This window comes from Equus caballus, chromosome X, assembly GCF_041296265.1.
Source record: "Equus caballus isolate H_3958 breed thoroughbred chromosome X, TB-T2T, whole genome shotgun sequence".
Taxonomy (NCBI): Eukaryota; Metazoa; Chordata; class Mammalia; order Perissodactyla; family Equidae; genus Equus; species Equus caballus.
The window spans coordinates 98,145,291-98,164,151 of record NC_091715.1 but is presented as its reverse complement, the minus strand read 5'-3'; positions in this window follow the sequence as shown (position 1 = coordinate 98,164,151).

Below are 18,861 nucleotides of genomic sequence, written 5' to 3'. Positions count from 1 at the left end.
CCTTGTGGTTTGATGGCTATCTTTAGTAATATGTTTGATTTCTTTTGTCTTACTTTTTTGCTTGCCTATTATGGGTTTCTGAATTCTGATTACCATGAGGATCCTATTTAATCTTCTACGTATATAACAGTCTATATCAAGTTGATAGACTCTTTAGCTTGACCTCTTTCTAAAAGCTCTACTTTTTTACTCCTCTCCTCCCACATTTTATGTTTTTCAAATCATATATACTCTCTTGTTTAGTGTGTGTCCACCCATTACCCTCTTATCATTGAAATAGGTGATTTTAGTACATTTGTCTTTATCATTCATATTATCTTCACAGGTAGTTGATCTGCTGCCCTTACTATATTCTTACCTTTACAAGTGATTTTATTGCCTGTTTTTTTTTGTTGTTCTGTTTTGTTTTTTTGATAATAACTTTTTTTTAATCTCTATTTGTAATCACAGCTTTCCCACTTAAAATAAGTCCCTTCAGCATTTCTTGTAGAACTGGTTTCTTGGTGATAAACTCCGCTATTTTTTGCTTGTCTGGGAAGCTCTTTATCTCTCCTTCCAATCTGAATGACAACCTTGATGGATAGAGTGTTCTTGGCTGTAGGTGTTTTTCTTTTAGCACTTTAAATACATCATGCCATTCTCTTCTCACCTGTAGGCTCTCAGCTGAGAAGTCTGCTGATAGCCTGATGGGCTTCCCTTTATATGTCACTTGTGGCCTTTCTCTCATTGTTTTTAGGATTCTTTCTTTATCTTTAATTTTGAACATTTTACTTATAATATGTGTTGGTATGGGCCTCTTTGGGCTTATCTTTTTTGGAGTTCTCTTTGCTTCTTGAATTTGGATGACTGTTTCCTTCCTCAGTTTAGGAAATTTTTCTTCTATTATTTCTTCAAATAAGTTTTCCGCCCCTTCATCTCTCTCGTCTCCTTCTGGGACACCTATAATCTGAATGTTAGTGCTTGACATTGTCCCAGAATTCCCTTAGAGCGTACTCATTCTGTCTAATTCTTTTTTCTGTTCTGCTTGGGTGATTTCCTCTAGTCTTTCATCTAGCTCACTGATCCATTCTTCTGCATCCTCTACTCTGCTATTGAGTCCCTCTAGTGAATTTTTAATTTCCAGTATTGTATTCTTCATTTCTGATTTTTTTTATATCTCCCACTTCTTTGCTGATGTGCTCACTGTGCTCATCCAGTCTTCTCCCGATATCTGTGAGCATCCTCACGATATTTCGTTTGAACTCTTTGTCGAGTAGGTTACTTGTTTCTGTTTCATTTAGTCCTTTATCTGGGGTTTTGTCCTGTTCTTTTGCTTGAAAAATATTCCTTTGTCTCCCCATTATGCCTCTTTCTCTGTGGTTATTTCTATGTATTGGGTGAGTCATCTATGTCTCCTGATCTTGCAGAAGTGGCCTTATGTATGAGATGCCTTATGAGGCCCAGTAGTGTGCTTCCCTCTCATCACCAATCCAGAAATCCCAGGAGTGACCTGTTTGCGGCCTACTTGTGTCCTTCTGCTGTGGTAGGATTGCTCCCACTGCAGGTACCAAGGGAGTCTAGTCTTTCCGTCCCTGGCCCGCAGTTTGTAAATCCAGTTTGGGGAGTCTCAGCGCCTTTGGCTACAAAGTCCATCAGCACACTCCTATTGCAGTTTTCCTCTTAATTGGGTTGGTACCCAGGGTAGCTGGTTGGTAGGCTCAGGGGCTTACAGTTGCTATAGGCCTCAGGCCTACAAGGTTGTTGTCAGTTCTCTTAAGAGTGAAGCTGAGTTGGGCTTTCCTAGGCATGGGAGCGCTCAATTATTTCAGGCTTTGGATGATGGAGCTGATCCTTTTTCTGGCTATTTGTGAAGCACAGGTCTTCTGCCCCTGATAAGCCTCACCCCCTACAGGACCACACACACTCATCAACACAGTCCTGGTCCGTGCACACTGCTCAACCCCCTGGAGCGTACCCCGATGCCACACTGGAGAGGCCCCCACCTCTCCTGGTCCTCACACAGGCCCTGCTGCACAGAGTCGGACACACCCGCCTGCCTGTAGAGGATCAGGGCACCCAGTCAATGCAGGCTGAAAAGTAGCCTGAGGGCTTGCTGTTAGGTGGGGCCAGTCCCTAGGGCAGGTTGCCTGCCCTGGCTGAACTGGATTAAATCTGTGCTCTAGTGAGTGTGGCAGACTCCTGGGCTAACAGGCCAAGGGATGAACCTCAATGGTGTCCACCAGGGTCTGTGTCAGCATGCCTGGACCAGCTCAGAACAATGGCCCCCACCAATGTCTCAGTTTCCAGAGAGGACCCTCCTCTCACCAAGATGCCCCCAGAGCCCGCCAGGTGAGTCTCATTTCACCAAAGGACTGTCAGCCTTCTCTCTGGTGATTTTAGGTTGCTGCAATGAGTGAGTTTGTGTGTGGGCCCTTCAAGACCCGAGTCTTTTCAGCTTTCGGCCAATAGCTTTTCTGGGGGTATCCTCACTGCAGTTAATAGCCAGCAAAGCCAGGCAATAAGACCCCCGTCTCACTTGGGCTGAGTTTGAAGGATGCTTATAGTAGTATCGGCTCCTGCTCTGGACCTCACTCCTCCAGGGAGGGCTAAGTACCTTAGGGTGTCTCCTGCCTGGCCAGCTGAGAAGCTCCACTGCTCCCAAAGGTGGCTTCTTTCCTCTCCAGCAGGAATTTCTGCTTCTTCTGCCTTAGTCAGGACTGTCCCTTGTTGTGGAGGTTCTTTTTATCCAGTTTGCAGTTTTCTCTCCAGGGTAATTTTTCCAAAAGTAGTTGTAACTTGGTTGTGTTCGTGGGAGGAGATGAGTTCAGAGTCTGCTTGTGCTGCCATCTTGACGAGATCTCTTTTTTTCTTTTTTCTCCCCAAAGCTCCAGTAGATAATTGTATATCCTGTTTATAAGTCCTTCTAGTTCTTCTATCTGGAATGCTGCCACAGTGTGACTTCATGTGTGCTGTGTACGTCCACGCCTGGCATATGATCCGGAGAACCCCTGTCAACCGAAGCAGAGCACTCAAACTTAACCACTACACCACTGGGCTGGCCCCAGGGTAGAGAATTTTTAGTATCTGCTTTTCCTTTTTTTGCATCTTCAACACCTAGAACAGTGCCTGACACTCAGTAGGTGCTCAATCAATATTTGTTGAATAAATAAATGAATGAGTGAATTATTCATAGATTACAAGAGTGAGTTTAATAAGAAATGAGGAAGAAGTTGGTTTTTTATGATCAGATCATAAAAAGGCTTTTGGAAAGGACTTTATTTGACAAATGATAAGAAGCTTGAACTTTACCTTGGGAGAAATAAGTGATATAAGGGTTTTGTGAAGGGAATAGCAAATTTCTAAAGTTTGCGTTTTAGAAAAGCCAGTTTGACTACCATGTGAGATATTGATAGGAAAGGTACAAGACAGGAGGAATTGAAACCAGTTAGGTATCTCTTTCATAGTGCATGTGAGAAACGATGGCCGGTTGGGCTAGGGTCCTGGTGATAGGTTTGAATGGAAGTTACTGAATTCAACAGATATTCCAGAAGCCTTCTGTTATCAATTCACCTTCTCTTCACTAAGGACTCCATTTGCACTCATTTCCCAGTGCCAAATGTGAATCTGCACTTATTGATTAGGTGGTCCTTAAATGTCTCCCCTGGCTCTCTCAAGTCTCATCATTTCTTCTGCTGGTATAGAGATCATATCTTTACTCCTTTGTGTCTCTGCACAGCACCTAAGGCTATTTTTATCAATGAGTATATAGTTAAAAGATAACACTAGATTTTAAGCAGTCAGTGATATAAACACAAGGATTTGAGAGATTCCACAAGATTTACCTTTAGTATAATTATTCTTAGAGAGCTTATCTTTGCCCATTTTTCTTCATGCTGTTTTTGTGTCTTTAGAAGTCAGGTTAAAATGGAACATTTCCTCTTCTCCATTCAAATCTGTTTCCATTAGCAGAGCAACATTAAGGTTTGGAAAGGAAGAATACAAAAACTGGAACCATTTAGAAATGCAAACAGTGAGAGAACAAAGTTGCTTCTCCCCCTGAATGAGTTTTTCAAATGCTACCCCTTTCTGCTGCATTGCAGAGGTTGTTTGGGGGTAGAAATTTGATATACACACCAATTCAGAAAAAAAGATCTGGAATCCATCATTTTGTTTCTAATTGACAGTGAGTTGGAGCCAAATGCTCTCTGATCCAGTTACATTTGTCATTTTTGGACGCCTTTATTGGCATAAGACCTATAAACACCAGCCGGTCATGATTAGAAGCTTGTGAACTGGACGACATTCAGTTTGCCATTAACTCCCAGGCATTGAGATCAAGCCAGTAACAGAATGCCTTATAGTGCACTAACTGATCTGGTAACTTGATCTTGCACCCCTTAGCACACAGTTAGAATGACAATCTCCTCTCCAGAAGAGAGGGTGCTTCATATTAAGTACGATTGTATGCAAGTTTTTAGCATTTAGAAAACCTGGCAGATAAAAAGCTTCAACTTCATTGTTTCAGGAAGAAGTAGATTGTGAAATCAAAGGACCCCAGGAAGGAGCAGTTTCTCTTTTCTCTTTTGAGTAGACACTATCAGAAAAAGCCAAATCTGAATAAGAATCAGCTTAGAAATTAGCATTTCAAAATTAGATAAACTCCTGAGGTTATCCAATTAGATATAGCTCCTAATTTATATGTATGAAGAAAAGCAGTCACCCAGAAGAGACTTATTGAGAGCCTATGATGTGCCAAAGAATGTGCTTGGCACCACTGGGGCAGGGATGCAAGGGAAATACTGTACGCCCCATGCTCAAAAGGTACTCAGGCTCTGGTGAGATAAAGAAAAGTAGTTTATGAAGTTGTCAGGAGGGGAAAAAAATCCCCTTTCTATCTTTCTTGTGTTCTTATGACTGGACTAATAATGAAATTGACCCAAGACCAGATTAATAGGAGAAAAAACCAATTTAATGACATGTGCACAGGAGAATCATGAAAATGAAGCTCAGAGTCAACAGAGCAGGTGGTATATATATCTTTTACACAAAGAAATAATAAATTCATGAGGAATTAACAGGACAGAAAAACTTAGGTTTGGGGTATGTTATTAGTGAAGAATTTACAGAGAGTTAGGTTTGAGCTAGTAAATTAACAGGGTTGTTGACTCAGGCTGCTCTGCCCAGAGTTCCCTTGCTCTGGAGAAGAGGATGGAGAGCACCTTTCACAGGGGAGATTGATTTCCTGCTTTCAGGGGGAACAGAGACAGGAGAGTCAGAATGTCCTTTTTGCTTCTCATGTAACTTTAGTCCAAAATAGTCAATATGCCATTGTGGGATATTTTGGGGTGGTCTGCCCTGGGCTCCAACAAAATAAATACAATGTAATGTAAATAAATAACTCTTGGGTGATAGAGTTGAGACGTTAACCAGAGTTATAGAAAGCATATTTTCTTGTGTATCTGAATTGTCAGAGGAGGTTTTGTGAATGAACTACTCTGGAGATGCCCACATGAAGCAAGGGTCTTTGGGTGTCCACTCTATTTGGGTTTGGCTAAGAAAACATTCTAGAGTCTGAAAATGAATTTGTAGCAGCCTCCGTCTGGAGGCCCCACACTGCTTTTCGCTTGGCCAGCCAAGCCTTAAAATAGCCATTTTAAGGACTGGGAGCACTTTAGGACTACTCCTCAGTTCCTACTTTGGTGTTTAAGATGGGAACGATTCTCTTCCAGACAATCAATAGAAATGCACATTTAATCTACCAGCATGTTTACTCCTGCTTGCTTCTCTCATGTGAATGGCACCCACCATGACATTTTCTAAGTGAGAAGGGGACTCTATTATTGAATTGCTTGTAATTAACCTTAACTTCACTGTTCAATACTGAGTACTGTAACAGCAAGTACTGAGGTTACTCCTCTAGATGTAGGGCTCACTGATAAGTTCATGAATCAAATGATACATCTTCTAACTTCAGAGCCATGAGTGATGAGCCTTATCAGAGCTAAATAATGTCTAGCTGCCCCTTTGCTATTAATAACTATTCAGGAATGAGGATATTCTCCTCTAGTTTGGAGTCACTCTTTACTCTGAGGAATATACACTTTAAAATCTACTTGAATCTCTGGCAATGTGCTTTTAGAGTAGGGAAATAAAAGAAAGCACCTTCACACATTTGTGGTGCTGAAAGATTTGCCAGTTGTGCTAGGCTCTGGGCTGTCACCAGGCCCTGAGACATGAATCTCTTGTGGTCATTTTAGTGGTGTGTAAGTCAAAAAGGCTGTGGACTTAAACTGAAATTTCAAAATAATTAGTCCATGTTTGCCTCTAAAGAAATTGCTCAAACTATTCTAAGAGGACGCCTGAGAGCCTAAAGTTCCCAAATGACTTACCCCATACACTGTGGAAGGCGTAGTAAAGCTTCACCAGGGCAGCCAGTGATATTTAACTTCCTCATTCAAGTTGCCTACCACCTGAAGGCTCAGACAGAAATACTGTTCTGCACGTAATGAGCTCCCGTGAATATAGCTAGAATAGTTCTAAATAAGACCTGGTTTTAATTCCATGAGGGAAGCACCAAGGGGACCACACATCTTTAGCAGTCTATGAACAGAGTCTAAGAATGGCTTTGTGAGTCTCCTTCCAGTATGTGAAACTTTCTGGAGACTTATTAGACCTGCCCTGTTACCTAGGCTCTGGTCAAATCTTGGACTATAATCAGAGCCTTTCGAAAGAGGTTTACCTGAATTGATTTTGTGTGTACCCTTGTAGTTATTGATATTGATGGAACTCAAGAACTCAAGTAATAATGTACTTTCACTGCTGGCTTTAGAAGCACCCCAGGTGATACGTGCCTTTCCTCTTTCTTTGGAAATCTATCAGAGTTAATTCTAGGGATGGGTTAATGTTCTTGGATGTCAAAACTGGAAGGCAACTTAGAGATCAATTAACTCCAGGTATTTATTTTACATGAGGAAACTGAGGCACAGACATTGGCAATGACTTTCCCAGGTCTCCTATACAGTTATTTGGTGGCAGTCCAAGAAAGAGAATCATGATTGGTTGACTGTCAGTTCAGTGATTTTTCTACCCTGTTCGTGAGAAGGCATTCCAAACTGGAAGTGCAATCACAGGCATCCAAATGTTGTAGTTCATGGTATCACTCAATATTTCCTTTGAGCAATTGAGCTTAAGGTCGTTTTGATAATAACACTTCAGATTTGTAGCTTTAAAGTACACAAAGTGTTTTCAAAGATATTATTTAATTTAGTTCTCCCAACAAGTCTTGAAGGAAGACAGGATGGATTACATTTTTCATTTGAGAGAAGAGGAATTGAAATTCAGAGAGGACATGTGAATTGTGCCAAATTAATTGTCTTCAACTACTATGTTCTCCTGAATCCAAGCTCAATATTCCTGCACCTTGCACCAGATAGTAAAGAAGCCCATCAAATATTGGATCCAGTTTCATGTTTTTCCCCACCAGCATAATTTTAGTCCATTTTATGCAAGTTTCTTCTAAGTGTAGTCACCACCTTATGTACAATTAATAATGATGATGATAGCTAATATTTACTGAGTCCCTTGCTTTGTATCAGGCACTATCCTAAGTTTTTCAAATTTATTAACTTATTGGATATTCACTAAATCAACCTGGGAGATTAACACTATTATTACACTTATTTTATAGATGAGCAAATTAAGATGCAGAGAAGTTAAACAACTTCTGAAGGTCACCAAACTAATAAATTGTAGAGTGAGAATGTGGGCCCAGGCACCCTGGACTCCAGAACATCCATTCAGCCACTACTGTCAATATTGTCACCCTAGATATCTAGAATTAGTAGTGTTTTTAGCTTTGTCACACACCAAATACCACTGTGTAATATGTGTTGGTTCAATAATACAAAACAGACAAACAAATGAACAAATCCTTCCTTGTTTTGAAAACATCCTCTATGGCATGGGGCTGCAGAAGATCAGACAATTGAGAAAAGAGTGGCTTTATCATGTAGGAAACATTGAGACTCGATGGCCCATGATGATTCTAAACAAGCCATTAGAGCATCTTATCAAAAACATTATTTTATAAAATGTCCCTAAATATGTTTATATTAAGAGAAAAAAGATGACTCTAAAAGAAACATATTGTGTTTTTCCAAAACTAGTGTTGCACCAAATGTTGTGTACATATACCTGATAGCAATAACATCATCAAAGGAAGACTAAATGATACAGGTCTAGAGAGAATGCAATCTAAGTGTAACAGCTGCACACATTAATGACTCAGTTGTCATGACCAAACATATTGTTATCAATGCTCCTAAACATAATGTAATGTCTATCAAATGGTGATTTCCACAAAAACAATATCAAAGATTGTAAATTAACTGTTAAAGAAAAAGTCTCAGCAAATGAGAATTTTAGTTTTCTGAAAGTGTTATGGCAGAAGCAAGATGCTCCTTAATTATTGTCTTCTGGTACTGCAGAGTATGCTTCCATAACCCAAGTAAATGAAGAAGACAAACACTCTTTCTCTGATTGTTTCTCAATCCTTTATTAAGAATGACATAGTTATAGCTGCTACTGTATATGGTGCATCTGTCTGTAGCTTTCCATTTCTCCTCTAGCTCCCTCCCTCCCTTCCTTTTCTTCTTTCCTCCATCCTTTCTTACCTTCATTCAACAACTATGTGTTAAGTGCTAGGGATACAATGGTGACCAAAACACAGACAAAACCTCTCCTCTCATTTAGTTTATAATCTAATGAGAAATACTGACATTTAACTTTTAAATCACAGTAATGAATATAATAATTACAAATGGAGGTAAATGTTCTGAAGGAATGGAACAATATTTCTGACCCAAAAGAGGGTGGCAGGAGCTGTCAGGGAAGATCTCACCTGAGGATATAATTTTTCAGTTATGATTTGAAGAATGAGTAGCCATTAACTATATGAAAGAATAATCAAATTTCAGGGAAAGGAGAAAGACTGCTTCAAGTCCTTACAACAAGAAAGAGCATGGTATATTCCAGGAAATGTAAAAAATGCCAGTATGACTAGAACATAGAAAGCAAGGGAAAAGTGGTCTGAGAGGACCCTGGAAACATGAAAGAACTTGGCAGTATCAATTTATATAGATTAGCAGTTCTGCCTCCTTCCTATCTTCCATTCTGCTAATCCCTAACTCTTCTCAAGTGTGATCATCACGTACATTATTTGAAAACTTCTTATGAAGGTTTGCACAAGTATCATGTCTCATCTGGAAGCCAAATAATCAGATTCAAAGTGTGAAAAGATACCACCTAGAGATGGACAGCCTGATTCCCCAAATGAGAGACAACAGAGATTTCAATCATGAGCCTCCAAGTGAACTAGCTTTATAAAAAATAGTAATGTCCCTTGTAAAGGAACATAAGGAGCCTAGTTCTTCATCAGAGGCCAAAGTACATTTCTTCCCCAAGCACAGAAATGAGAACAAAAAGTCTCATTCACGTCCAAACCCTTACCCCCAAATTTTCTCAGAGCCAGAATTATATTTGAAACATTAAGAGATCATTTAATGATATGACATCAACAGTTCATGCACAGCTGCAACTTCAAGCACGGATCTTCCCTGGGTAGAAATATATCAGTAACTCATGGCTACAAGTAGTTCCTGATCATTCTGAAGGACTTCTGATTTGCTTGACTCTTCTAGTTGTGAGAAACTTAGATCTTCTTACTTTTCTCCTGACCAAATGGATGCTTACCTCTCTCATCGTTTTGTCTAATGCATAGCTGTTGCTTATAGTTTCTATTTCATATATTTTCTTTGCTAATGACTTCTCACAGCCGCTACTCAACGTCATGTCCTCTCTCTATACATTCTTTCACCTTGAGCTTATGCCTGCTTCCTTCTTTAGTTCCCAATTCTCACTCTTGAAAATGAGTGTTAGAGGAGTGGCATCAGCATCAGGACAGAGTGAGTTTTCCCCTTTGTCTCTCCTCTCTTAGTTACAACTAAATGGACATTCATTAACCATCAGAGGATTCCCTGCACAGGACAAGAAGATGTCTGAGAGATCCATACAGCGATGCATCTGGAGGTGGGTAGACTGGATCCTCAGAAGTCAGTGGAACTAGGTGAACTCACCCCTCACCCCTCTCCCTCACCAGTGGCAGCAAGCCGGCTTACAGATCCTCACATGGCAGTCAGTGCAAATGTAAGAAGAGGCATGAACACTTTGGGAGTGGTAGCCCAGCCCATGGGAGCACCCACCATGCTGCAGCGATCCCACCCATGGAAATGCTGCCTACCAAGTGGCAGCTCAGCTCCTGTGTAGGCACTCCACCCACCTAGCACAGAGCAAGAAAGAAGACAGCCTTCCCACTAAGAAGGTGCTCTGCTTGTGGAGCACAGCAGCCTAAGGGCCCCACTGAGTGATGGCTCAGCACCCACATAGGGACATCTCCTGCCTAGCACAGCAGTTCAGCCAGTCACCTGCAGAACACACTGGCCCTGCCCATGTGAGAGTGACCTACCAGCTGAGCACAGAGGCCCTGCTGATGTTGAGTGCAACTGACAGAGCGGCTGCAGACAGACTGCAGAAATTCAGAACAGCCCTACCCACACAACTTCTAGCAAACAGGCCAAGATCAGAAAACACCGCTCCCCACCAGCAGTGGCAGGTCGAAACTGTGACCTGATACTACCACTAATGTGCCAGCAAAGGACCAATTCATCAAATACCATGAAGAACTACAGTAACACTTCAAAGCAGGAGGAAAATAACAAGTCTCTAGAAACCAATCCTGGTTGCAGTCACAGAAATTTATAATCTAAATGACAAAGAATTCAAAATAGTTGTCAGAAAGAAACTCAATGAGTTACAAGAAAACTCAGAAAGACAGTTCAATGAGCTCAGAAATGAAATTAATGTGCAGAAGGAATACTTCATCAAAGAGATTGAAATGCTAAAAAGAAAAACAAACACAAATGCTGGATATGAAGAACACAATTAATGAGATAAAAAATAATCTAGAAACCAGAAAAGGCAGAGTTGATGTTATGGAGGACAGAATTAGTGAATTAGAGGAGAGAAATATAGAAATGCTTCAGGTAAACGAGGAGAAAGAACTAAGATTTTTTTAAAAAGTGAAGAAATTCTTTGAGAAATATCTGACTCAATTAAGGAAAGCAATATAAATATTATAGGTATTCCAGAAAGAGCAGAGAGGGAGAAAGAAGCAGAGAACTTGTTCATAGAAATAATAGCTGAGAGTTTCCCAAACCTGGCAAAGGCAATGGATTTACAAGAACATGAAGCCAATTGAACTCCTAATTGCATCAATGCAAAAAGACCTTCTCTAAGGCATATACTATTTAAACTGGCATAATTCAATGATAAATAAAAAATATTAAAGGCTGCAAGAGAGAGGAAAATAACCTACCAATAAACCGCTATCCAGCTTTCAGTGGATTTCTCAGCAGAAACCTTACAGGATAGGAGAGAATGGAATGATACATTCAAAATACTGAAAGACAAAAAACACTCAGCCATGAATATTCTATCCAATGAAACTATCTTTCAGATATGATGGAGAAATAAAAACTTTCCCAGATAAACAAAAGCTGAGGAAGTTTATAGCCACTAGACCTCCCTTACAAGGAATGATGAAGGAAGACCTCCTACTGTGACAAAAAAGCAAAGGTTTACAAACCTTTGGGCCAGGAGATAAACAGACAAAATCAGAAAATTGCAGCTCTCTAACAGAAGAGGTTAGCAAAAACTTATAAAATAAAAGATAAAAGGAAGGAAAACATCAAAAATAATTAGGAACACTTAAATTTAGTCACAAACTCACAACACAAAAAAGATTAATTTGTGACAACTAAAACATAGAGGCAGAAGTGGAAAGGAGTGGAATCAGCTTAGGCTAATGGAGGTCAGAGGCTATCAAAAAATGGACTATCTCATCTATAAGATCCTTTATACAAACTTCATGGTAGCCACTAAATAAAAAATCAGAGCAGAGCCACAAATCATAAATAAAGAGAAAACTGAGAAAACCATCACAGAAAAGCACCAAACTGAAATGGCAGTCAGAAATACAAGGGAAAAGAAACAATGGAAATATAGAACACCTGGAAAATAAGAGATAAAATGTCAATATTAAGCCCCCATATATCAATAATCACTCTAAAATAAATGGATTGAATTCTCCAATCAAAAGGCACATGGTTGGATGGATTAAAGAACAAGAAGCAGCAATATGCTGCCTCCTAGAAACACATCTCTGTTCTAAAGACAAACATAGGCTCAGAGTGAATGGATGGAAGACAATACTTCTAGCAAATGACAAGCAAAAGAAACCAGGTGTTGCCATACTTATATCAGAGAAAGTAGACTTTAAGATAAAAAAAGACAGTGAGAGACAAAGAGGGGCAATATATAATGATAAAAGGACATTCCACCAAGAGGATGTAACACTTATGAATATACACGCACCTGACACAGGCGCACCAAAGTATATAAAGCAAGTAGTAACACACCTAAAGGGAGAAGTTGACAGCAACACAATAACAGTGGGGGACCTCAACACCCAACCTACATCAATGGATAGATCATTCAGACAGGAAGTCAACAAGGAAACAGTAGCCTTAAATGAAACATGAGACCAAATGGACTTAAGAGATATATATAGAACTTCCATCTAAAAAGAGCAGAATAAACTTTCTGCTCAAGTGCCCATGGAACACTCTCAAAGAGAGACCATATGTTTGGAAACCAGGCAAGTCTCAATATATTTAAGAAGATTGAAATCATGTCAAGCAACTTTCCCAACCACAATGCTATGAAACCAGAAATAAACTACAAGACAAAAGCTGGGAAAGGCACAAATATGTGGAGATTAAACAACATGTTACTGAACAACCATTGGATCAATGAATAAATCAAAGGAGAAATCAAAAAATATCTGGAGATAATGAAAATGAAAACACAACACACCAACTCTTACAGGATGCAGCAAAAGTAGTACTAAGAGAGAATTTTTTTTTTTTTTTTTGAGGAAGATTAGCACTCAGCTAACTGCTGCCAATCCTCCTCTTTTTTCTGAGGAAGACTGGCCCTGAGCTAACATCTATGCCCATCTTCCTCCACTTTATATGTGGGACGACTACCACAGCATGGTGTCTCCAGCAGTACCATGTTCACACCCGGGATCCAAACCAGCAAACCCTGGGCTGCCAAAGCAGAACGTGCATACTTAACTGCTGCACCACTGGGCTGGCCCCTAAGAGACAAATTGATAGCAATAAAGGCCTACTTCAACAAGCAAGAAAAATCTCAAATAAATAATCTTAAACTACTACTAACAGAACTAGAAAAAAAAGAACATAGCCCAAATTCAGCAGAAGGAGGGAAATAATAAAAATTAGAGCAGAAAGAAATGAAATAGAGACTAAAAAGGGGTCAGAGCAATAGAAATAGCAATAGAAAAGATCAATGAAACTAAGAGCTGGTTCTTTGAGAAAATAAATAAATTGACAAACTCTTAGCCAGACTCACTAAAAAAAGAAGACAGAAAGTTCAAATAAACAGAATTATAAATTAAAGAGGAGAAATTACAATGGATACCACAGAAATACAAAGGATTATAAGAGAATACTATGAACAACTATATGCCAACAAACTGGATAACCTAGAAGAAATGAATAAATTCTTAGACTCATGCAATGTCCCAAAACTGAATGAAGAAGAAATAGAAAATCTGAATAGACCAATCACAAGTAAAGAGATAGAAAGAGCAATCAAAAACAAAAGTCCAGAACCAGATGTCTTCCATGGAGAATTCTACCAAACATTCAAAGAAGATTTAATACCTATCCTTCTGAAACTATTGACAACATTGAAGAAGACAGAACAGTTCCAAACTCATTCTCTGAGGCAAACATTACCCAGATTCCAAAACCAGACAAGGACAAGACAAAGAAGGAAAAGTACAGGCCAATATCACTGATGAACATTGATGAAAAAATCCTCAACAAAATACTAGAAAATCAAATACAACAATATATGAAAAAGATCACACACCATGACCAAGCGGGATTCATACCAGGGACACAGGGATGGTTCAGCATATGTGAATCAATCAATGTGATACACCACATTAACCAAATGAGGAATAAAAATCACATGATCAGCTCAAAAGATGCAGAGAAAGCATTTGACAAGATCCAACATCCATTTATGACAAAAATCATCAATAAAATGAGCATAGAAGGAAATTACCTGAACATAATAAAGGCCATATTTGACAAACACACAGCCAACGTCATACTTAATGGTGAAAAGTTGAATGCCATCCTGCTGAGAACAGGAACAAAACAAGGATGCCACTCCTTGGTCACTCCTATTCTACATAGTACTGGAGGTTTGGGCCAGAGCAATTAGGCAAGAAAAAAAAATAAAAGGTATCCAAATAGGAAAAGAAGTAAAACTCTTGTTTGCAGACTACATAATAATTCTATATATGGAAAACCGTAAAGAATCCACCAGAAAACTATTAGAAATAATCAACAACTACAGCAAAGTTGCAGGGTACAAAGTCAACCTACAAAAATCAGTTGCATTTCTATACACTAAATAGTGAACTAGCAGAAAGAGAATTCAAGAAAACAACACCTTTTACAATCAAAACAAAAAGAATAAAATATCTAGGGATAATTTAACCAAGGAGGTGAAAGACTTATACTATGAAAACTATAAGACATTATTGAAAGAAATAGAGGAAGGCATAGAGAAATGGAAAGATATTCTGTGCTCATGGATTGGAAGAATAAACATAGTTAAAAAGTCAAAATTACATAAAGCAATCTACAGGTTCAATGCAATCCCAATCAGAATCCCAATGACGGTCTTCACATAATTAGAACAAAGCATCCTAAAATTTGTATGGAATGGCAAAAGACCCTGAATAGCCAAAGCAATTCTGAGAAAAAGAGCAAAGCTGGAGGCATCACAATCCCTGACTTCAAAATACACTACAAAGCTATAGTAATCAAAACAGCATGGGATGGGCACAAAAATGGACACACAGATCGACAAAACAGAAATGAAAGCCTAGAAGTAAAACCACATGTCTATGGACTGCTAATCTTTGACGAAAGAGCCAAGAACATACAATGGAGAAAGGAAAGTCTCTTCAATGAATGGTGTTGGGAAAACTGGACAGCCACACGTAACAGGATGAAAGTACACCATTATCTTACACAAAAATTAACTCAAAATGGATTCAAGACTTGAATGTAAGACCTAAAACCATAAAATCCTAGAAGAAAATATAGACAGTATACTTTGACATCGATCCTGGCAGCATCTTTTGGAATACCATGTCTACATAGGCAAGGGAAACAAAAGAAAAGGTAAACAAAGGGGACTACATCAAACTAAAAAGCTATTGCAAGGCAAAGTCAACCATCAGCAAAACGAAAATACAACCCACCAACTGGGAGAAAATATTTGGAAATCATATATCTGACAAGGAGTTGATTTCCAAAATATATAAAGAATTCATACAACTCAACAACAAAGAAGCAAACAACCTGATCCAAACTGAGCGGAGGATATGATTTTTTTTTTCATGAGGAATATTGGCCTTGAGCTAACATCTGTTGCCAATCTTCCTCTTTTTGCTTGGGGAAGATTGTCCCTGAGCTAATATCTCTGCTAATCTTCCTCTATTTTTTGTATGTGGGACACTGGCACAGTATAGCTTGATGAATGGTGTGTAGGTCTGCGCCTGGGATCCAAACCTGCTAACCTTAGACCACTGAAGTGGAGAGCACAAACTTAACCACTATACCACCAGGCCACTCCTAGGATAGGAACATTTTCCCAAAGAAGATATACAGACGGCCAACAGGCACATGGAAAATATTCAACGTCACTAATTATTAGAGAAATGCAAATCAAAACTACAATGAGACATTAACATACATGTGTCAGAATGGGTATAATTAACAACACAAAAAATAACAAATGTTGGAGAGGATGTGGAGAAAAGGGAAAACTCATACATTGCTGGTGGGAATGCAAACTGGTGCAGCCACTATAGAAAACAGTATGAAGATTTCCCAAAAAATTAAAAATAGAAATATCATACGATCTATCTATCCCACTACAGGGTATTTATCCAAAGAACATGAATTCAACAATACAAAGAGACTTATGGACCCCTATGCTCATTGTAGCATTATTTACAATAGCCAAGACGTGGAAGCAACCCAAGTGCCCATCAATTGAAGAATGGTTATAGAAGATGTGATATATATATAGATATCTATCTATCTATCTATCTATCTATCTATCTATATATATATATGGAACACTACTCAGCCATAAAAAAGGCAAAATTGCCCCATTTGCAACAATATGGATGGACCTTGAGGGTATTATGTTAAGTGAAATAAGCCAGACAGAGAAAGACAAATACCATATAATTTGCCTCATATGTAGAAGATAGACAAACACATGAATAAAGAGAACAGATTAGTGGTTAGCAGAGGAGAAGGGAGTGTCGGGTAAGGGTGGGCGAAATGGGTAAAAGGAAACACATGTATGGTGATGGATAAAAACTAGACTATTGGTGGTGAGCACGATGCAGTCTATACAGAAACTGATATATAATAATGTACACTTGGAATTACACAATGTTATAAACCATTATGACCTCAATAAAATAATTTAAAAGGAAAGAAAATGAGAGTTAAATTGGTTCAATTTATCCCTGAGCAGGCAGATGTTCTCATGCGTGGTCACGTCATAACCCTTTAGATTGGCTATCTTTGGATCAAGGGTCCACCCCTAGCCCAACCAGCTGTTATCAGTGGGGAAGAGTCTAGTGCAGTACTGGAGAGTGTGTACAACAATTAAGCATATGATAGGTAGGGGCAAGTATACCAAAAGCCAAAGACATTGCCTTCCAATGCTAAGCAGACGGAGAGTGTATTCCCCTGGGACTCTCAGACTTAGACTATTGTACAGAACTTCTTTCCAGCTAACTGAGCTCTTTGCCATTGGTCAGACCAGTGTTTTTAAAACTGTTTTCTAAAGGTCCATGGGGTTTCTACAGAGAAATTTCAGGGTATAGGACATCCACCTCCTAACAAAATCAGATTCACTTTGGTCAACTTTTGATATTTGATTTCTGTTTGAATTTTCATTTGAAGAAATGGTCCCACAACACTGGGGCTCTGGACATGGGCTTAGGGAGAGTTAGCCATGTCCACCTTGGGATTTCTTGGCAGGGCAAGGTAGAAGCTATGCCTGCCCTGGGCTGACAACATCACTTCATGTCTGTGGGCTTTCTTCAGGAAGCCAAGTCTAGGTGGGGATGAACCTCTCTCTCACCTCCAGTTCAAGTAATTAAGACATCCCAGCATAGCAAACTTAAGAGCCTTGGAAGTTGCTCATCCACTGTGGGTTGAGGTGGCAACCTGTGGGAAGAGGAGATGCCTGGTTGGCTTTCTGCCACCCCTACTGCTGGCTGGAGTGTAGCACATCAGTCTGGAGGCTGGTGTAAGGGGAAACCCAGCAGCCATCAGGCCCAAGGGAAAGGGCACACTGCAAGTCACAGAGCAGGACCACCAAGTGCCTATTAGAGTCTGCATGCTTCCCATGAAGCTACATGTTGACTAAGAGAAGATCCCCATGCTCAAGGGTATATTGTGCCCGATGGAGAGCTCCCTCGGGCTGAATCCTTACTTGGGATGACCCTCTCCTCTTTCAGCTTCTTGAATTTGGCTTGCCTTTATCTGCTCTGGCTGGCTCGAGGAAGAATTGTGTAATTTTGGTGATTCTGCATGAGTTAAATGTTCCTATATTTGCATTTAAAACGACCATTGCACAATATAAAAAGACAAATAGAAAGAGTCCTGCAAATAATTTAAAATTTTACTTTCTCTTTACTTGGAAAGCATTAAATAGCAAATAAAAAACGCCATGGTGAGAGAGATTGGAAGAAAGGAAAAACAAGCTTTAGACCATAGTACCCTTAATAACACTTCTTGCTTTTTTAACAGAAGGCTCCATATTTCAGCTACCACTGAACTCTGCAAATTATGTAGCTGGCTTTGGGTGCTAGATATTTTTGTATTCCAAAAATATTCTTGAGCTTGATTCTGGAACGTAGTTAAATTACTTGGAAGCAGTTTGATCCTTTCAAGTCTTGTTTTTAAGATTTGTTAGGTTAGGCTGGAGCAGTGCTCAGTGTAGACCTAATTATTTCCCACTACTGTAGCTAGAACATACTGTGTACTCTCCCCAATTCATTGTGAATCATGAGGTTTTCCAGTCTGGTTGGTGGGAACAGTCACTGTTCCCAGCCTTGTGTGAGAGTGGGTGCCTTTTTCTCTAATTCTTTGGGGAGGGATCTGATAGCTTCCTCACTCATATGTACTGATCAGTATTCTGCTGAATACTTGAAGGGGACCCTCCACAGGTCTCAGAAGTTCCCTTTCTGTGTAGTTCACTCCTCTCCTATACTCAGTTCTGTGAACTCTAGCCATCTTGATCTCTCTGAACTCATCTCTGTCTCCTCAATTAAAGGAGTCCATAGGGCTCCACCTTGATTCTCCCTCGACTGCTCTGCAGCTTGGAACTCATCAAGGTAGTAAAATGAGGAAATCATAGGGCTCACCTTGTTTCTTGTCCATTAGGGATCATTGTCCTTTGTTGCCTGATATTCAGTGTCTTGAAAATCACTGTTTTATTTTTTGTTTTTTGTTTTTGCTGAGGAAGATTCACCCTGAGCTAACATCTGTGCCAATCTTCCTCTATTTTTTAGTATGTGGGCCACTAGCAAAGCATGGCTGCTAACAGAATGGCTTAGGTCTGCAC